A 16934-nucleotide genomic window follows, 5' to 3' on the forward strand; every position below is an offset into this window, starting at 1 on the left:
TGCCAGGATGAGTGTCTCGATCGGTGCCCGTCTCGGTGTCGGGACGGGGATCGGGATCGTATGTGTATCGCATGGTCTCCCGAGGCCCCCAAGTGGATAGGGCTGGAAGCGGTGGATCGTAACTGGGTTTGCGATGCGGGTTCTTGCGATGCTACCCAAGTCTGGTAAGGAGTACGGAGGAACTCTTCCTGACTATGCCCAGGGCTTCGAATATCGATCGGAGGTCTGGTCCCATGTTGGCGCGGAGGCGTGATGGGTTCTAATGGCGGCATATCGGTAAGCGAGGCTTGCCGCATGGGCATCGCCGCCCTCCCCCGTTCGTCCTCGTCGGTTGTCGAGGTCGAACGGTGTGGGGGAGGGGGCGGACCGCCCCTTTGGATCGGTACCGGGAGGTCACCCTGTATGGCAGCGATGAGCCCGGGTCCGATGGTCTGCATGAGCTCAACGAATTGAGCTTCCAGCACGGACCGTAGCGAAGCCGATAAGGAGGGATCCGCACCGAAAGGGGGTCCTCCTGCACGGGCATCGCGCTCCTTCGAGGCCGAGTGCTTCTGCTTAGTAGCTTTCGGCACTTTGATGACCATTGGTGGCACTGTGGAAGGAAGAGGTACCTGAACCGAGGAGACCGGGGCAGGCACCGACGTCGAGCTCGTGGATGGTGTCGGGGCGAGCGATGCCGGTTTCACCACGCTCGATGCAGGAGGGGTCGATGCCGGTTTTGCCCGAACCGGGGAGGTATCGGATGAAGTGGAGGCTGAGGGATCCTTAGCTGCGTCCATCTTGAATATCGATTCCCACAATAGGCAACGCCGCTTGAATGAGCGTGCCGTAAGGGTAGAGCAAGGCCTGCACGATTTCGGAATGTGGTCAGGGCCCAAACACTGCAAACAGCGCCAGTGAGGGTCCGTGAGTGAAATCGCGCGTTGGCACTTGCTGCACTTTTTAAACCCGGTGATTGGCCGGGACATAGGCCGGAAAATCTCCGCCGCGAGGTCGAAGCCAGTGGGCCTGAGCCACGTGGCCGGCCCGTTCGACCCGCCGGAGGAAATAATCTTCTTTTTTTTTTTTTTTTTTACGAAAATAAAAGGACTGTTAACTGTAATTAAAAGAAAGCGAAAACGCGGACAAGGAAGGCAAATTTAACTGAATTCAGCTAGCGCATGATGAAGTTGAACTTCTCAGCTCCGCGGAAAAGAAAGAACTGAGGAGACACGCCCGGATCTCCGGGTAGGAAGGCACCGGCGCATGCGCGGTGCGGGCATCTAGAAACTTTAAGTTTCTACAAGCAACACGTGCTTGTGAGACGTCCGTACCGGGGCTCTGTCTGATGACATCACCCACTAGTGAGAATACCTGCCTGCTTGTCCTGGGATAAGCCCTTGTGTTGGACGTTTTGGGCTTATGCGTTTTTTTGGTTCATTATGGGGTATAAGTGTAGACGTCGTTTGGGTACAAGTGTAGACGTAGTGGTGGTCTGGGCGTTTAAACAGCTGAATGTAGAGGCAGGCCATTATGTAAATAAGGATGTTTGTTTTGGTTATGGACACTTTCCCTGCTTCTGCTTTCAATGTTTAAGGCCTTAGGCCAAAAAGGGACTTAGACGGTTTTTTTGATTATGCCCCTCTAAAGGTCTGTTAACACTGCTGCATCACCCAGCCTTCCTTGATTATTATCTATTGATTAGGCACTTAACTCCTTTTGTTTTAGGTTTTCAATGTCTCAAGGCAGAAGGGCTAGATTCTTTCAGAGTTTTAAGAAATACATTTTAAATCCAGAGTTCAAGCCATACTTTTATAATTCTTAGATCCATCAAAATTAATCATATCATGCTACAGTGGTAGAGACAAAGAAGGTATCTGGATTAAAGAAAACCCAGGAGAAGCACAGTGGATCTCTAAGGGACAGGAAGGGATTGCAGTTGATGAGGTTGGAAAGGAAGGATGGCCAGGCTAAACAATCCAGTGTCTCTTTCTGCCACCACATTCTATGATTCTATATCACAAAGTCAGCTTATGTTTTACTAGATTAACCACTTGCCATAAAAAATAATAATAATAATAACTTTATTTTTCTATACCGCCATAGTCAAGCGACTTCTAGGCAGTTCACATTGAAAGAAGGCTGGACAGTCAGCAAATAACAGGAAGCATAAAATAGAAAAGTTACATACTAATTGGAGTTCCATGGGTAAAGAATACATGAAAATTGGAGTTACCTGAGAGATTGAATTAGCGTTTACAGCGGGGAATATCATAGTGAGAGAGGGTCGTCTGTTTAGTCAATGAATTTGTCGAATAGGGTGGTTTTAATTGATTTTCAGAATGCGTTGTAGGTCAGTTTGGGTTCATTTATGCAGTTTCTCAGCCAGACTTGCTGTCTATTCGCTTGGAACATGAAGGGTCTATCCAGGAAGGATTTGTATCTGCAGCCTGTGATCTTTGGGTATGCAAAGATATTTTTGTTTCTGGTTGTTCGTGTGGGGTTGTGCAGAATGAAGTGTGTTTGCAGGTAGGAAGGTGCTAGACCCCAGACTTGTTTGAAACAGATACATGCAAATTTGAATAGTATTTGCACTTCTATTGGTAGCCAGTGCAGGGGCTAATGTGGTCTTTTTTCTCAGTCTGAAGATTAAGCGAACAGCGGTGTTTTGTACTAATCTCAATTTTTTTTACTGTTTTTTGTGGGATACCCAGGTAGACGATGTTGCAGTAGTCAAGGATGGATAGGATCAGCGATTGCACCAGCAACCTGATAGATGTTGTGTCGAAGTATTTTTTAATAGTCCTTAGCTTCCACAGCATGTAAAAACATTTTTTCACCAGTAAGTTTTTGTGGTCAGCCATGGTTAGGTGTGTATCTAGAGTGATACCCGGTATTTTTATGGTATTGGATATTGGATATTCATGGTTGTTTATTTTTAAAGAAGTTCTCGTAATTTTGTCATTGGGGCTTGCCAAAAAGACTTTTGTTTTCTCTGTGTTTAGTTTCAGTTTGAAGTTGGTGGTCCATTTTTCGATTTCTGTCATTGTGTTTGAGAGGTTGTCTATAATTTCATTTGTGATGTCATTTAAGGGGATTAAAATGAATATGTCGTCTGCGTATATGTAGTGCTTTAAGTTTAGTTTTTGTAGAAGGTGACCTAAGGATGCGATGTAGATGTTGAACAGTGTGGGCGATAGAGGGGAGCCTTGGGGCACGCCCGACGGGTTTTTCCATGGGTTGGAGTAATTTCCATTGCTGGTTACTTGGTAGGATCTGTTTGTTAGGAATTCTTGGAACCATTTCTTTACCTTTCCCGAGATTCCCATTGCATCAAGGCACAGTAGCATGATTTCATGGTCTACTAGGTCAAATGCACTGCTGAGGTCTAGTTGTAGGATCAGTGCTGAACTGGTGATCCCATAGACATTCCTATTTTCAGATATCCACAATGAGCATGCAAGAGAAATGTTCATAACGCATTCGAATGTATGTATATTTATCTCATGAATAGTCAATGTAGATATCCTAAAAACCCACCTGGCTGTGGGGTCACCTCAACAGGTTTAGCAAGCTCTGTATTAGCATAAATATTTGGTAGGAACAGCGATTTTTACTTGCAAGGTTTACAGATTTTTGACAACCCCCCTCTTAAGGCCATGTCTAACTGCAAACAAAAGTACTGACCTTTAGAAATATTTGCTTATAGTTTATTTTGGGGGCAGATATTTTCACACTGTAACTGCAACATAGTATTAATTGTACTAAGAATAGCATTCTGTTGGATTAGTTGCAAACTATTGTACATAATCTAAATTTTGTATGGCAAAAATCACAAGGGGAATAAAATAAATATAATCAGGAGGGGTGTGAAGGGTTTTTGATGAATTACTGAGGTAAATCTATGCACAGACAAACTAGAAACACTCTGAAAATGCTACAATAGCCTTTATTTATTTACAGAGCCCAGAGTTTGTTCGCTCTCAGTTCAAACTCAGCAGTCTGATTCAACAACAGAATTTTTTATATCTCATAAGGTTCACAAGCTCTCCAAACACTGCTTTGGTCAATGAGTATCTAGCTCTAAACTCTGGCTGTAACAGTCTATTCAGTATGTACAATTTGCTCACCTTTACCACACTAATATTCACCATCCCTCTCTCTCTCACACACACTATTCACTCCTTCCCAGGCTTTGTTTCTTTCCTGGAAGTCTCTCTCAATCACTTGAGGCTGCACTGCGTCCCAGGGCTTCTACTTTGCCCATAGCTAGGGAAACCTGCTCTCTCCAGAGACCTCTTGTATATGGATCTCTCTCTTGGAAGCCACAACCCCAGGGACCTCCCCAGATGATTCCAGCCTGGGGCCGAAGTACTCCTCCCTGCCTGAGTCGCACTCTGACTCAGCAGGGCTGTATCCTTTCCCTAATGGGGATCTCAACTCTGAGTTGCAAAGCTCAAGGCATTCTGGGACAGGTAGTTTTCCCTGATTTGTCTGATGCCCCCTGCTGCCCAGTGGCATAACTGTAGTCTTAGTAACAGAAAACCCCTTAATCCTTCATAAGGGGAAAAATCACAAAATTGTCTTCAAAGAAAATCCTGATAGTTAGGAGAAGTGGGGTAAATAGAGGGTAGCAGTATGTAGAAAAGGTGACACTATTGCATACTTTATCATACGGCACTTCCCTAGTATACATCTTCTTGCATGACATCCTGTGGTTCTGCTTTAATAATCTTTACCAATAGGTTTTTTGTTAATGAGTCTGTTGAGGTAAATATGACTATTAACTTTCTCCCAGAAAGATCTGCTGTTATCATTTTGTAAGGTTATGTTGTTATTAATTTCTAAGATGAGCTCAGTGAAATGAATATAATGAAGCCCAAATATTAAACTACACACAAAAAGAAGGTCAATTGCAATTGGTAACACATGGGACTATGATTCTAACTAGGGCTGCACATTGGTTAAAAGTTTTAATCGCACAATCGCAATTTTTAATTGCACAATCGTGATTAAAATTTTTAATTGTACGATTAATTGTATAAATTGTTCTCCCTCACATTCCCTCTTGTACTACCACTACTACTATCCATTCAGTTGTGTCTGACCCTTGGCCAGTCCTTACCATGATTCCCTGTTTTCCATGGCTTCTTTCAATTGCTTGATGTTCATTCCCATGTCATTCTTGATGGTATCCAGTCAATAGGCCTTTGATTTCCCCTGCTTCCTTTTACCACTGACCATTCCAATAGCAACTCCTTTTCTAGTGAATTCGCCCTCATCACATATCCAAAATATGTCAGTTTCTGTCTGGTAAGCTTGCCTTCCAGGGAGAACTCTGGGTTTATATGATCAAGAGCACCTTTGTTGGTGATTCTAGCTGTCCATTGGATTCATAGCAGTCTTCTCCAGCACCACAGCTCGAAGGCATCAATATTTCTTCTAGTTACTTTTGTGAGTGTCCATGTCTCACAGTCATATGTCATGATTGGGAACACAATGGAAATGGTCAGTCTTTGTTTGATGGTGACTGAGACATCCTTGCACTTCTATATTTGATCCATGCTCACCATGGCTGCACGCCCCAGTGCTAATTGATGCTTGATCTCTGCTGTCAAACCACCATTGTGATTGAGGGACCCAAGGAAAATGAAGCTAACAGCCACTTATATTTCTTCATTGTTGATCTTTATATGGACTTCCTTGTTGGCTGTAGTCATGATTTTGGTCTTCTTGATGTTCAGGTAAAGTCCCATTTTCTCACTTTCTTCTTTCAGCTTCAGGATCAACTTGGAGCACTCTTTATAGAATAGCACTCCACATCAATTTTTCTAGTGTCCAAATTTGAGCACCATTTACTAAATTCCATGTGTAACATTCACTTGCACAAGTGTAAGCATTCTATAATCTTAATGTGTAAATTATGCTTACATTTTAGATGCTAAGATGGTATGGGGAGAGTGTAATTTTACAAGGAGACGCCTACAAGAAAAGTAGGCTCCTACTATTCTTTATAAAATACTGGAGTAGAGCTGTACTGAATATTTGTATTTGATTCAATTCAATCCCAAATAGTGCCCCAAATACATTATTCATATTCAGCAGAATAGTGATTGAAATTTGAATACGAATAATCCAGGGCTCTACTGTGCTACATCCTACTGAAATAAACACCTCTGATTTTAAGTTGCTTCTTTCATTTGCTATGTTAAAGCTCAATGCCCATTTATTTGTATTTGTATTTGGCCAAATTTTTTTTTTCTTAATTCGTATTCAGCCAAATAGTAAAATACGCTATTCAGTACAGCTCTAGAGTAAGTCACCTAATAAATGTCTACATTGCAGGCATGGACTTTTACAGCAGCCCTAGAGCTGGTGTAAATGTCCACACCAATATCTTGCAAGTTCACATGTAAATGATACCATTTTATAATCAAACAAAATGATAACAACACTCAAAAGTGTGTCTCTATGGAGACCAGCAGCAACTGAGTGCTATTATCTAATGCTGCTAGTCTCCACATAGACACATGTTTTAGTGTTATTATCTTTTACTTTATGGCTTTCACCTGTTGGTGATTCAGTTTTTATACACCACCTAGGTATAGCTTTGATTGAGCTCTTTATTATTTAGTTTGTATGATCTGAAATAGTGTACAACCTTGGACTCCTGATGAAGGCAAATAGCTGAAACACAGCTTGTGTTGAGTCCATTATTTGGAAAGACATAATAAAGAGCGTATTCATCTAAGTCACCTCTCAATGTACTTTGCTTTTATACTCACTCGTTTTGTTTGCTTGTTTGCTTTTTATGGGTTCTCTATATCTTCTTTGTGTATTGTGGACACCATTTTATAATTTACATGGGTACTGCCTATTCTCTGCCCATATGCATGAATACTGGCAAAGTATGCACCTTAATGCCACAGCACATACTTTTTATGCAGTTGGTATTTTTTAAGAGGCCATTTACAGTACATACATGTATAACCACAATGTAGGAATGCCTTTATTAAATCACCTCCAAAAGTTTCCAATTTTTGTAAAGTAATGCTACTTCAAATAGCATCATTATTGTCTTACAAATGATGCTAATTACCAGATCTATAACTTGCCAGAACCTGCCTATACAAATAATTTGTACTGCATTCATTCCCTAGAGACTCATTGGATTATTTTCTCTGTTTTTCATTTCCTTTAAAAAGTTCCTGTAGTGGCTTCCAGCTGTTTTGGATTTTGACAACTTTCATTTAATTACAAATGAGTAAATTACTTAAGGCTTTTACAGTACCACTTGAATCTTGCTAAGCACATAAAAAGACTTGAAGCAGTTCAGAGGAATGTGACAAAAATGGTACAGGATTTGTGCCATAAGACTTGTGAGAGAAACTTGAAAACCTGAACATGTATCCTTAGAAGAAAGGAGGGATGAGGGGATATGATGCAGACATTTAAATATTTGAAAGGTACTAGTACAACAAGTCTTTTCCAGACAGCGAAGAAGTAAAACTAGAGGACATGAACTGAGGTTGCAGGGGACGTAAATTACTTTAGGAAATACTTTTTCATTGAGAGGGTTGTGGATGCCTGACATGCTCTCCCAGTGGAGGTGGTGGAAACAAAGACAGTGAGGGAAATCAAGATCACATGGGACAAACACAGGCAATTCTTAAATAGAAAGATGATAGCATCAAAACAAAAACTAACCCCCCTCTTTTACTAAGCTGTGCTAGCATTTTTAGCGTACGCAGAAAATTAGCATGCGCTAAAATTGCACTACATGGCTAAAACTAACGCCAGCTCAATGCTGGTGTTAGCGTCTAGCGCGCGTGGCAATTCTGCGCACGCTAAAACCACTATTGCAGCTTAGTAAAAGGAGCCCTAAATGACCTCATAGCTAATGAGCAGAAGTTGTGGGGAACAAAGGCCAATGCCAGAGAGACTTCTATGGTTTCTGTCCCATATATGTCAAGAGAGATCAGGATAGGTTGGAGTGAGCTTCAACAATTCCAGTAGTTGGGAAGTATGGCCAGTGTAGAGCAGACTTCAAGTTTCAAGTTTATTTAAAATATTTGATATGATCGCAATATCCAAATCCAATGAGATTTACAAAAGTTAAAAATAGAAAAAATAAAAAAATCCAACAAACAGGACATTAAAAACAATTATGACATAAAAATACAATAGCGGGGGGTGGGGGGGCAAAAAAATTGGATTAAATACAATTCCAAAACAAGTGAAAAAGGATGGGTAAGGAAACAAAAGGTTAGGGAACGTTACCCACATAATTTCTATTTAACAGTGTTCCTTGTCCAGTTTAAAGTCCAGAGTGAGGTCATATGATTTTAAATGAATCAGTTAAAGGCATCCTTAAACAGCCAACTTTTTAGTAGGCCTTTGAACTTGTTAAGTAGTTTTTCTTCTCTTATATTGAATGGAAGCGAGTTCAAAATTTGAGGAGCTGTTACAGAAAAGATCATATCCCTCCTTGAATAAATGAATTTTAATGAGGGAATTACTAACAAAGATTTTTCTTCTGATCTTAAAGATTTTACATATGACAAAGGCAGATCAGGATCAAGTATATATACAGGTACTGAGTAACTCAGTGGGGAAGGGAGAATATCCTACAGTTGAATTTAGTGAGAAAATATTATTAGTTAATAACTGCTGGATTGTTGGTTTAATCATGAATTGATAATGAATGTGAATGTTGGGCACACTGTGCAGGTCTTTATCTGCTGTTACTATATAATTGCCTATAAGGGATGAAATATATATATACAGAGCCATACCTAAGCATACATATATTTATTTACTTTCTTGCATCATAATGCTATTTACTATGTTTTTCAAAATAAGGCAAAATAGACTCGGAAGTCTGTTTATAATCCAAAAATATTGTCCCCTTTGGAGGCTGATGAGGGATCTTTTAAGCTTTGCTCCAGGGAATTTAACTTACTGTGACAACAGTTTTCCTCTACAAGGCTGTCATATACAGTGAATCATAAAAATGTCTTTGCACCCTTATAGATTTTTCACATTATGCTGGCTTAAATATACTATGCACTTTCAATATGAAAGAACAATTATAGAAATATTTTTTTTTTTAAATTTAAAAACATAAATATGGTATGCTTAAGTCTTTATTCTTTTTGACTTAATATGGAAGTTCTTTCTGTAACAATAACAGTCCATGAGTCACTTACGATGTGTCTTTTAACTCTCCACAGCAGGATAGCACAATTTCTTGCCTGTTTACAGAATAACCCAAGTTCATTTTGAATTGCTGAGGAGCATTTGTGGACTCGTTTTCAAGTCTTGCCCTGGTTTTTCTATTGGATACAAGCCGAAGCATAATTGAGCCTTCGTTTTCTTCTTGTTAGCTACTCCATTGTTGCTTTAGCTTTGTGCTCAGGGTCAGTGCCCTGATGAAAGGTGAATCTTCTTGCTAATCCCAGGTCTGTGGCAGACTTGAACAGGGAGGGAGGAATGAAAAGCTGCTGCACATGGGGGAACAGAGGAAAGAGGAAGAATTATTGGACATGGGATGGACGAGAGGAAGAGAGAAATGCAACAAAGAGGTAAAAAAGGGGTAAGAGGGAGATATCCTGCATATGGTGAAGGGGAGGGAGACATGCATGGAGAAGAGAGAGGGAGAAATGTTGGACATAGGGTGGAGGGCAGTGAGAGATGGTTCATGGGGAGAAAGAAATGTTGCACATGATAATGGAGGGGAGGAAGGAAGAGATGCTGCATGGAGGGGAATGGAGAGGTTTGACCAAGGGCACAAGGCAGGGAGAGAGAGAGAGAGAGAGAGATGGCAGACAGTGGTAAAGAAACAGAAATGTTGGATAATGTGGAAAGGAAGGTATAGAGATGGAAGACGAATGGTGAGCATGGAGAAAGAAAAAAACATCAAATGGGCAGGAGATCCTGTTGAGCGAGTTAACCGAAGATAAACAGAAACCAGAGTCTGGGACCAACATGATTTGAATACTAAAATGACCAGACAACTAAAGGTATAAAAAAAATTATTTTCTATTTTGTAATTACAACATGGCAGATTTGAAATGTGTAACCTGCCAGAGCCGGTGTTAAGACCTACCAGAGAAAGGAGAAGTCTTTTGTTTGTTTTGTTTATACTACAGCACTGGTATGGGGTTGGAGAGGCAAAGGAGAGTGGAATGAATGAAGATACTACAAAATAAACCCGCCAGGATGTTTAAAAAAAAAAATGCCCAATTGGGTGGGCAAAGCAAATCAATTGGCCGAATCAAATCAAAAAATTTTCCCTGAATCGAGCAGCAATAGGGCCCAAATGCTCAGGTTGTTCAGCCATCTTTTTTTTCAATTGCGATTATTGAGGAGACTTCTTGTTTCACAGTGATTTTCGTACTGTTCTTCAAAATCTGGTTCTTGGTAAAACTGATTATTGTAATATGCTATATTTGGGTCATGTGAAACATAATTGAAGGCGCAGTTAATTCAAAATGCTGCAGAACAAGTGCTCACAGGTGTAAATCGGAATCCTCATGAGGAGGGCATCAATGGGAGCTCCACTAACTTGAAAAATGAGGACGTTACTGGCCAGACTTTATGGTAGATATCCTGCAAACAACGGGATGGTTCGATAGGCTGGAGTGAGCTTAGATGGCAACTTTAGCAGTTGGAACCTAGGACAATACCAGGTGGATTTTAGTCTATGGCCCAGAAATATCAAAGAAGAGACAAGTAAATTTAATCATGTATTTTTCATGAGAATAACTAATGGGCAGACTGGATGGACCATCCAGGTCTTTATTTGCCGTCATTTACTGTTACCCCAATTTTGAAACAGATGTACTTGCCAGTTAGTCACAGGGTACAATTTAAATTTTATCTGTGATTCATCAGACTTTGTATGGTGAACAGTGGCGTAGCGAGGGTGAGAAGCGCCCATGATGGTAGCGCCTCTCCCTCACCCTCTTCTCTGTCCCTCCGCTCCTTCCCCGCCACTTCCCTACCCCTACCTCTTTTAAGTTCCCCGGCATGAGCATCCATCACCAACTTGCTGCCTGCTGCTCGTGCCAGCATTGGCTCTCCCTTAGACATTACTTCCTAGGCGCGGGACCTGGAAGTGAGTCAGAGGGAGAGCCAACGCTAGCACGGGCAGCAGGATGGAGTTACTGCTCATGCTGATGAAGAGATAGAGGTATGGTGGAGGGAAGTGAAGGCACATACACAGCGGGGAGGGGGGAGAAGTGGGAAGGAGCGGGGGGGCAGAGAGGAGGAGGGATGCTGGAGCCCTCACCAAGACAGCGCCTGGTGCAGACCTCCCCCTGCTCCCCCCCCCTTTACTAAGCCACTGATGGTGAGGCACTTTGATCTCTGGTGCAAACATTATCACCATATATGCCCCAAAAAAGTTTGAGATCTGAAACAACTATGTTCAGTTTTGCAAATTGTTGGAAACACATTTGTTTGTTCAGATGTTCATTTAATTGAGGTCTCTTTTTAAGAATAGGTACTATAATAATTCTCTGAGGAGGAAAATGTGAGCAGCAATCTGTTGTTTTATAGCTTGCTTCTACCCCAGTACACTGCTGGACTACCAAGGTGTGCAAGGTAGACCTTTGCGATAGGGAGGTGAGGTGGTGCAGAGCCAGCTGGTATAGGAGACGTGAGGGGTCGCTCCTGTCCCGGCTCAATACGGGACCACCAGGGCTCAAGGCAAGCCCAGAGGAGGCTTCCAATAGATCTGGGAGTGGCAAGGGTGCATAGCTGGATGAATTGAATGTAAACCGAGACCTCCATTTTTTGGACCAAAAATCTTGATTTATATTCAATTATATATGGTATATATGTATTATAACTGTGACCCACATAGACTGTATGCAGGATACAAATTTTAAAATAAAATTTAAAAATATTTATCTTCAATATTTGCATTTATTGTTTCTATACTTTGAGGTGAAACAAAAATCTGATTAAATTGTCAGGAGTGTCCCTCGTTCTGTTACTCTGTTGATTTGTTTGGTTGACAAGTAGCCTAATGGTTAGAGCAGCAGGCTGTAAACCCAAAGAAGTCTCGCTCATATCTCACTGAGGCCTAGATGCACTAGAGCAGTGTTCTTCAACCACCGGTCCATGGACCAGTGCCAGTCCACAGAAATTTCCTGCCGGTCCACAGGGCCAGCACATGCATCAGGCCCAAAACAGTGTTCTTCAACCGCAGGTCCACGGTAGGATCGATGCGGCGTTATCTTCGAGCCAGCTCCCTCTTCCTAACTGATTCAGTGCACAAAGCCATGGGCAGTGGCTCCTACGGGCATCCTTCGCCTGAACCGGAAGCCTTCTCTCTGACGTTGCAACGTCAGATGAGGCAAGGGACGTGCAAGGTGCAATTAGTACTATTATGGGGCGGGGTCTGGGGTGGACATTGGGTACAGATGGGCAGGGTCTGGCCCATGACTTAGCCCAGTGTACTTCAACCGCTGGTCCACAGAATAATTTTTTTATTTCTGCCGGTCCATAGGTGTAAAAAGGTTGAAAAACACTGCACTAGAGTCAGCAATCATTGCTAAACTGGTTTTGACTGGTTAAGTGATGATCGGATTTGCCAACCCAATGCACAAAACAGCTCACTGTATGCTTTTCTGCACAATCACTCAATCTCTGAAACAGCCATGTAAATAAGGTCATTAATGTTGAAATGCCACTTAAACTAGCAGAGTGATTGATGTTCTAACATGACTTCACGATGCACAAAAAAAGTGACTGCTTTTAGCGATACGAAAAAAGTGACTGGTCAAGATCAGTCACGTACCTATCCTACCGATAGTTCAGCCCTGAAATTAATATATTTATAACATACCATACCTTTTTTTAAAAATGGGCACAGATTCTATGTGTGATTGAAGAGGCGGGCCTGCTGGCAAGAGGGAGTGAGCATCCCTCTTACCGGCTTCTACAATGAGACATGGGGGAGGGGCTGGGGAGTTCTGAGCTGACCCCACCAGCCCAGTCTTTTGGGGTCTTGTTGGTGAGATGGTGGGAGTGGGGATCTTCATGTAGAGTTGGGGTGTCAGGGGAGTGTGGGGGAGTATAGGGGAGAGAGTTGGGGGTTCAGGTGACCTGGATGCACAACGGGGTTGCTGAGGCAGGAGGGAGTGGGCATCCCTCAAGTCTCTCTGGGTGTGTTACTGTTGCAGGGGTGACTGTCATCGTCGGGGGTTTCGGGGCCTGCGACTGATGTTGGTTGATGGGGGGAACAGGTGTGATGGCTGTGGTCGGGAGGGAGAGCCAGCACAATTTTTTTTTTTAAATAGGGACAGATATTACATGTGGGTAACACACACAACATCTGTGTCCATTAAAAAGAAAAAGAAAAAAAAAGGTTTTCTGCTCTGAACAGTTGAGTGGCAGGAGTCTGCTTCGGGGCTTCCCCTGCCAGTTCTGCGTATGTGTGAAATTCACTCTCACAGCGAATCATAGACAGAATCAGACAGTGATTACGATGAACTATGGCTCAAATCATTTGCATGCAAACTTGTTTGAGCATCAGTCGCTCTTTTGGAATTGGCCAAAAATCGGACCGCAGCGGACCCACGTGGTTTTACCATTCCTGTTTAGTGCATCTAGGCCACAGACTCCAAGGGATCATGAGCAAGTCAGTCAACCCGTCATTACTACAGGAAAATAGCCACTGTACCTGAATGGAGCTAGAATCAAGAAAGGGATGAGTTAAATCCACAAACCCTTCTTTTCCTCATTTTACCTATATAGAAACCAGCATCATTTGGCATAATGAAACAGTTAAATAGATGTTTTTCAAATAATTAAGGCCTCTTTTATCACAGCAATATCCTGTCTCATCTCATACACATTACATTATGGCAATCATTCTTTTCTTTTAGCACTTAGTTCCATTGATATCAATGATATCATTAATACTAAAAAAATGCCCATAATTTTATATCCTGTCTAAAGGAAATGTCATAAACTTCTTCTTAGTAGTTAATTAACAAGTTACTAGACGCAGTGTTTTCACAGGAGAGAAGGGTACCTGACTGTTGTCTACAGCAACACCTACTGAATGATATAAAAATGCACTTGTACTAGCCTCCCGGGGATGTGCTGCTGGCATCTCTCAGCCATGGATCACCGTCACAGAGAAAGGGAGGGAAAATTAAATTAGAGGGAAACTTCCAGTGGCAAGCAAATGAAAGCTTAAAACACTGGAGAAGGCTGTCAGAGCAGGATGTTCAAAATGAGTAGCAGAAAGATGCTAGCAATGAACAGAATGGGACAAAAAAATGTGTCTAAAACAGCTAAAAATCCCCTAGTTAATGTATGTTTTCAGCACAGTAGAAAAGTCAGAAAACCCAAACACAGAGCCCACATCTAAACACCCACCCACTCATCTCACTCCCGCCCCTTAGTGTTTTCCTCCTCTATAAATATACCATCAATGGAAGGTTGCTATGGAAACCATGAGGAAGCAGGAAAGATACAGAGATGGGAATGCACTGCAGATGCAGTGTCACGTACATATGTCTTACAGACTTCATAAACACTCCACACCGTGGCAGAGGAAAAGGAGTCTGGTGAGCACGTTAAACATCTGCCCATCCCCTTCAAAATTTAGATATGATGTTTTAATCACAGAGAACTGCCAGTTAAACAACACCCATAACCTTCCCTGTAGAGAGAGAGAAAGAGAGAGAGGATTCCTTGACATCTATGATGAAAAGGGACAAGTGTGTCAGGAATCATATGACAATATTGTATCACACAACATTCTTGTATCAAGCTTGATAAATGGCAAGCTCTAAGTCCTAAAGCAAGCAACTAGAACAGTTGCTAGAATGATTAAAATGCAGCATAAAAGCAGCAGTCTTAATTCACCCATTAGAAAGGTTCAAATTCAAAAACAATAAAACAGTACTGTTTCAACCAGCTGCAATTCACTAGATCCAGAAACATGCACTCTCCCGCAAATGTAATCCCGCAGTCCTCATTCCACATTAACATTCCACAAGTGACTGTCTCCCACAGGACCATGTTTTACAAGTGATTGCACCCCACAGATTTACATTCCATAAAATCACAGGACAGGGAACTACTGTACATTCCACAATTCACATTTGCCAAATCAGAATTCTGTAAACTACATCTCTAATTATAAGGTAACATGTGACCAATCACATCTATACTCACGCTGGTGCCAATTAAATATAAGCATATAAGCCAGTGTAGTAAAAACTAGCCAAAGCATTTGCTCTAAGTGTGCATGTGCTAAAATCAGTCAAACAGGATATTATGCTGCTTTTAAATCAGGCATTTGGTTTTGTTCTGCAATCTCCCCTTGGTCCAGAAAGCTATTTCCATTGTTTAAACTGATCTTGAACATAGTGTGTAGTAACACCTCTTTTGTGGCATTAGTATCATAACAGGCATGTAAAGAATCATTCATAATCCTTTACAATTTTATTTAAAGTACTTCTTCATACAGCCTTTACTATTGAGGCAGATATGGGCTAAAAGGTTGAGTTTTGAGACTGACTCAAGCTAATGGCAGCCAGCTTCAACCTACCCAGTTTTTTTTTTTTTTTAAACTAATGCTGTACAGAAATATTCCCACCCTTAGCCCCTACAACAAAAAGCATCCTATTAATATACCCCATTTCCATTACAAAAACATAAGCCTCTACCAATATTCTAGTGAATCAGTTAATTACTCAAAATGCCTGTAACACTATAAAAAATAAAAACCACACTTTCCATAGAAAGAGTTGCATCAACATTTTCCTGGCAAACACTCAAGCAAAGAAAGAAAAGTGCTTTTATGAGCAACAAGTTTAATTTCAGTTGTATAGGAAGGCAGATCGAGGATGCTCCCACCTCTACTCCCCCACACTGCTGATATAAGATTTTTTTTTTTGTTACTTATTGCTGCAATTTATAATCCTGCGTGGTTTCCTTATTGGCTATGCACTTCCTCTTCATTCTCTGCAACTCCTAATCCCAGTCCTCCGTAACTGTACCTTTCTCCAATCTCTTGCTCCATGATTCCACTTTTGAGGCTGATTACTGTCCGTCACTGCATTAATACTTACATACTCTCATGCTTTCCTCTCATTCCCGCGTTTAATCTCATTCTTCCAGCCTCCTCGTACCCACCTAATTCCATTCTGACCCCCCCCCCCCATTAACTCTTTAATGCCACTGGCTACTCAACACCCCTCCCCCCCCCCACCACCACCACCATCACCACCTTTCCTAGAATACTAAGAACCTACCTTCCCGGACTCCCCATTCGCACATCCTCCATCATCTTTAATTCCTATCCCTCAGTTAACCCCGCCTTTTCCACTCATACCTCCAGTGCCACTTTTCATTGTGTCCCACTTCTCTACTCTCGCAAAAATCACCTAAAGCTCAGGACTCTTCTCACCCCACCCCACTCCTTCTTCCTTCCCTCCACCTGTCGCCCTTCCTCGTTCTCCAAGGTGATGCCACACGAGCATCTCCACAGCAACAACATCGCGGTACCCACGAACACATAAAAGAGCCGGACCGCTGCCCTTATCAGCAGCAATGGCCAGTCTAGCGGGACTCCCTGACAACCATTTACCTCATCGCGGGATTTCTCCCGCCGGCAGCGCTCGCGCACTCCAGACGCACCACCAGAGCCAGCGGCTCCAGCCGCTGCCGCCGCCGCCGCAGCAGCCCCCCTCGCCGCAGCCTAACCCAGTCATGCGGGGCGGGGCAGAAGCGCGAAGTGATGTGTCTCGGCCAATCAGAAAGTGCAAGCCGGCGAGCGCAGTTGGCTGGTTGTCGGCCGCTTGCCTCCTGGGAGTTGTAGTAGAGATACTGCGATGTCCCGGCCTACAGTTTTTCCCGAAAAAGGCTGAGGGCTGGAGTGTTTTGCTGCAAAATGACTACGAAGGGATCCTTGAAGTCTGCAAGAG

The 16934-nt window shown here is 42.4% G+C and overlaps 1 protein-coding gene across 1 annotated transcript in view; it reads right to left on the reverse strand.

Annotated features, from left to right (window-relative positions):
- Positions 1-16715, reverse strand: part of PRRG3 (proline rich and Gla domain 3) — a 41278-nt gene extending 24563 nt beyond the window's left edge. The window contains exon 1 of the mRNA XM_033945126.1: positions 16598-16715. The gene's annotated coding sequence lies outside the window, so the exon portion shown is untranslated. The remainder of the gene's footprint in view (positions 1-16597) is intronic.
- Between the last annotated feature and the right edge of the window lie 219 nt (positions 16716-16934).

The sequence above is a fragment of the Geotrypetes seraphini genome, chromosome 5 (assembly GCF_902459505.1).
Source record: "Geotrypetes seraphini chromosome 5, aGeoSer1.1, whole genome shotgun sequence".
In the NCBI taxonomy this organism is placed as follows: Eukaryota; Metazoa; Chordata; class Amphibia; order Gymnophiona; family Dermophiidae; genus Geotrypetes; species Geotrypetes seraphini.